The sequence below is a fragment of the Spinacia oleracea genome, chromosome 4 (genome assembly GCF_020520425.1).
Source record: "Spinacia oleracea cultivar Varoflay chromosome 4, BTI_SOV_V1, whole genome shotgun sequence".
NCBI classification, from domain to species: domain Eukaryota; kingdom Viridiplantae; phylum Streptophyta; class Magnoliopsida; order Caryophyllales; family Amaranthaceae; genus Spinacia; species Spinacia oleracea.
In genome coordinates, this window is record NC_079490.1 from 17,593,760 (window position 1) to 17,598,761 (window position 5,002).

The window sequence follows — 5,002 nt, forward strand, 5'->3', positions numbered from 1 at the left end:
CTTATACTTCACTTCACAAATATTTTGTATATACCAATGATGTCTTGGCCTAGTGGTTAAGACTGAGGGCCTGTGTACAATAGGTCTCAGATTCGAATCTCCCCACCCCATTTATAATTTTTATTGCCTTTGTGGCTCATACGCACCAAAAAAACAAATATTTTGTATATCGTTTGCTCCGTGCCTCCGTCACAAGATTTCAAAAGTACAGTTTATACGAAATTCATACATATAAAGAAGGAATATTTAAAATTTTGAATAACCCAAAACAATTACTCCGAAAATAATAAAGAAATGAAGAAAAATAATAAAGAAATGAAGGAGAGAGAAGATATTTTTATTAAAGTAATAAAAATCATAAAAGTGGGGTTGGGTGGGTGAATGGGGAAATGTGAATGAATTAAATAAAGGAGGGTGGAGAAATTTATGGTAAAAAGTTATGTCCAAAAATAGAAACAGGAAGATCAAATAGAAACGACATTTATAGAAACAGGAAGATAAAAAAGGAATGGAGGGAGTAAGAAATAAAGAAAATATCTTCATTTTAAAATGAGAAAAGTATAGACTAGTAGTAAAAAAAAATCTAAAATTAAATCTCAAAAATTACCAAAATTACTCATTGTTAAAAAATTCCAAATTTTAACATCATTTTTGAGATTTAATTTTGGGAAACTTTTGTTTTTGGATTTAAATTTATTAATGACTTAACATAATTACTCCGTAATTTATAATTAAGGTACGTATAATTAAAATGTCATTATCAGAGAGATTGAGTTTGGACTTAAAGTATAATTAATGAAATAAATTATAATTAAAGTATAATTATAATGTCATTATTGAAATAACCAGCTAACGAAGTAACATCAATGGTTAGAAATGTACTACATTTACATGTACGGAATAATAATTTACATCTTTCAAGTAAATAGGCTCTAAGTGCCTCTTCGTAAAGGTGGAAGACCAATTTTACTTAACCGACTTTCCTTCCTTTATTGAGAATTATTATTGTTGAATTACTTCACCTATTAATATAGACCTATTGAACATTGTTGGCCAAAGTATGAGTATTAGTTTTTGCTATGATTACGCTTAGGGAAAAACACCTGAAACGGGTAAACTCTCGTGTTTATAATGAAAATTAACATATTTCCTCAAAAAAAAAAAACAAATTTAACATAAATATTTTACTAAATTTTATTGAACATTTCTAATGATGAAATATATTGTAAATACTGGCAAACATAAAATCAGACAAATTTATGCTGCAAAATCTATATTGCACAATCTAATTATACAAACAACCATGACTACTTAAATTAGTCACTGTGCCTTTCAGTATGTGCTAATTTCTGTAATATGTTTAAGGTCAAATTAAATTGAGGTTAAAATTAGTCATTGTAAAATTGTCCGATATAATCCTATCCGACCGCCCGGTAACCAGATCCAGTCCGTATAATTCTCAACCTAAAATTTAATCAGAGCTCCACCTCCACCACCACCACCACCACCACCTTAATTTACTCCTCTCTCACAAAGACTCGGTTTTGCAGATTAAAAATCCAAAAACAATTTTTTTTTTAAAAGAACCCTCAGCTAATCAATAGTGAAAGTTATCGATCATGGGTTGATCAGAATTAGCATGGTATAAAATTGCATCACTGGGATTTTATAAGATATATAAAAATAACAGTATTTTGTAAGATCAATTTAATTTTTTTGGAAAAGGGATAAAAAAAGCTCAGATAAATATTGGATAAAGTTCAATTCCCCGATCTCCACAAAGGAAATCTCGTAATGAGCTGGGATTAATAAGCATTTATCATCATCGCCCATCTACTTATTTTACAATTAAAAAAGAAAAATAATCAAATTAAAACCAAGAATAAAGCAAAAAAAAATGAAGTTTTTACAGAAAATGAGAAGGAACGAGGAGTGTACAGAGTAAAAAAAATTGTTAGAGATTTATATCAAGTGGAGAAGATGAAAGAGAGGCGGAAGAACGGGGATAGTTTTAGGGTTTATCGCTTTGAAATTAACGTTTAAGAGTCTTTTGTAGCCCAATATTGTAGTGTTTCTTTTGGCCCGTAATTATCCTTGGGCCAACCTTGTTCTTTCTTTTGCAAAATGTGTGTAATTAGTATTTCAAAATTTGACACTAACAACCCAAACCCGTTTCTTGGGTTTTGAACAAGTTTTTTTAACCTTTTAGGGTTAGAGGAAAATTATCCAAAAAATGAAATTCTCGAAGCTCGATCGATTGATAATCGATCAGAAAATGTTAGATATTGGATACGGTTACGAATTTTATGTGTAACGGGTACCTAATAACGATCTGATAAGCATCTTTTCTTAAAAAAAATCCCAATTTAAATGTCGGTACGATTACATAGATTATTTTATGTGAGAGTGGTACCCGATAATGATCCAATCATTTTATGTTTGTCTTAATTTTTTCAAACTTTAATAAATATTGTGTATTACAATTGTGTTATGAAACATTACGTAGATGCCCATTATACCCCTGGTATATTTCTGGAATATTCTAGATCTAGGGTTTATTGTTCTCCAAGCAAACCCTATTATATTGTATGTATATATACCCTATTGTTCATGGAATAAAACATACCGTTGTTCTCTCCCAATTTCTCATCTCTTTCTCTCTATTTCACAACACGTTATCAGCACCAAATTCTAACCAACTGAGCAAAAGGAAAACAAAGAATCCGTCATTGAGGTAGGCACCGCAACTATACAATTTGTATGAATACATGTCTAGTCGTTTTTTAAATGTTTTAATGGGTGAAGTTTATGAATTATTAGATTAGTTGATTATTAGGGTTTTGTTCCCGCTGCGATTTGGTTGTTTCGTAGTCAAGCAATAATTACTCCGCTTGCAATTCGTATCCATGTTATTTTTATTTATTTTTGATGGAAGTATCCACGTTATTACCTTTTGGATTCAATTTCTTTATTTTGTTTTTATGAAGTCAATTCGCACTTAATTAACATAATGGATCCATATGATTTATCATATTTTTATTGGATTTAGCATGCAATTGGTTTATTAATCAAATATATTATAGATTTTATTATGATTAGGTATGAGTTTGTTTTACTGCTTATGTACGAAGATGCTTGTGCGGACTGCGGACTAACCATACTTCGTATTTTTACTATGTACTACGAATGTTGTTCATTTTTCTAATTTCAAAAGGTATAATTAGGGGTGTGCAAAAATTGGTCCGGACCGAAAAAATGGACCGGACCGGACTGACCCAGACCGGATCAGACCGGACCGAAGACAATCGGTCCGGTCATCGGGTCGAGAAATATCAATTTCTGGTCTTCGGTCCGGTCCGGTCTGGTCCGGTCCAAAAACCCGATTTTAGACCGGATCAATTTTTTCTTAATAAAATATAATATAAAATACTTAAAAAGTTAATTCTCTCCTTTAATATGTTGTAAATATTATTATATTGTGATATGTTTTATTTTAGCTTCCAAAAAAGGCCTTAAAAAATTGATTTTTTTATATATATTTTTTCTTTTTTACCATAATTTTTAGAAAAATAAAAAATATATAGAAAAAGGTCTACAACCGGTCCAAATCGATCCGGTCCGGGTTTTGGACCGATTTTATCGGTCCGGTCCGGGTTCGGTCCAAGCATAATCTGTCCGGTCTTTGGGTCTCAAATTATCAAATTTCGGTCTTATTCGGTCCGGGTCGGTCCGGTCCGGTCCGGGTTTGGACCGATGAACACCCCTAGGTATAATCCATAGAGTTATATTCTTTGAAATATTATTTTAAGGACGTTCTTTTAGTTGATTACCTACTTCAAACTATGGTATTGTATTACAATTTAATTTGAATATGTTTATTACCTGAGCCATAATTTGCAATATTTCCTGTATAGTGAACTATCTCAGACCTTACAAAACTTGTATTTGCGGTCCTTGATATCACTGGAAAGAACTATTTGTCTTAGGTGTTAGATGTTGAAAATCACCTAGATGCAAAAGAAACTCGGTGATACTATCAAAGAAGTAAATAAATCAACAAGGCAAAACAAGGCAAATGTTATGATATTTCTTCGTCATCACCTCCATTAGGGTTTTAAGATTGAGTATTTGGCTGTAAAAGATCCACAGTCCTTGGGAGTAATCTAAAGGAAAGGTATAGCCACTAGAGAAAAATGTGTATTACCTTTAACTCGTTATGATCCGTTACATTTAAGACTACACGACTTTAAGTCTATAAGTGAATATAACTCAAATATGTTCAGAATTACTTCACAATTGAAATTATGTGGAGTGAAAATCAATGATGTAGAAATGTTGGGGAAAATATATTCTACCTTTCACATAAATAATGTTGTCCTGCAGACACAATACCGTGGAAAGACATTTAAAAAATATTCAAAACTTATATCTTGTCTTCTTGTGGCTGAAAAAAATAACGAGCTATTGATGAAAAATCATTAATCACATCCAACTGGTTCTGCTCCATTCCCTGGAGCGAATGTGACATCCACAATGGGAAAGAAAAATACCACACAACAATAGTGGTCGAGGACGTGGTAATGGACGTGGGCGTGGATACGGATATGGTCGAGGTCGAGGTGGTTCGCTCAAGAACTCATATTCCCACCAGAAGTGGGACAAAGATGGTAACAAACAAAAGAAAGATAAAAATGAGAATGTGACCAATGTATGTTACCGTTGTGGGGACATTGGTCTATTGAAACAAGGAAAGAATTTATAATAATTTACTATATAATATTGAAAACATAAATAAGTGGGTTTCCTTGAAGATAATTATAATCAAAGGTGTTATATAATGAAATACAAATATACAGCCTTGACTTTTGTTTATAAGTTGAAATAGGTTAACGATTTAAGTCTGGACATTTGACCATTAAAGGCTTGCAAATCCCTTTGGAGAAGTACAAGAAAATATGACCTAGAAAATTATAATAGTTGTTCAATCTTGTTGTCAAGATAA

The 5,002-nt window shown here is 31.8% G+C and overlaps 1 non-coding gene and 1 pseudogene across 1 annotated transcript; both read right to left on the reverse strand.

The window, feature by feature from the left end:
• Nucleotides 1-1,582: 1,582 nt before the first annotated feature.
• Nucleotides 1,583-1,666, reverse strand: LOC130460529 (small nucleolar RNA snoR53Y). Its single transcript, XR_008920385.1, has one exon. It is a non-coding gene; the product is annotated as a small nucleolar RNA snoR53Y (small nucleolar RNA).
• A 64-nt stretch (nt 1,667-1,730) lies between these two features.
• On the reverse strand, nt 1,731-1,834 carry LOC130460522 (uncharacterized; annotated as a pseudogene).
• Nucleotides 1,835-5,002: the final 3,168 nt, after the last annotated feature.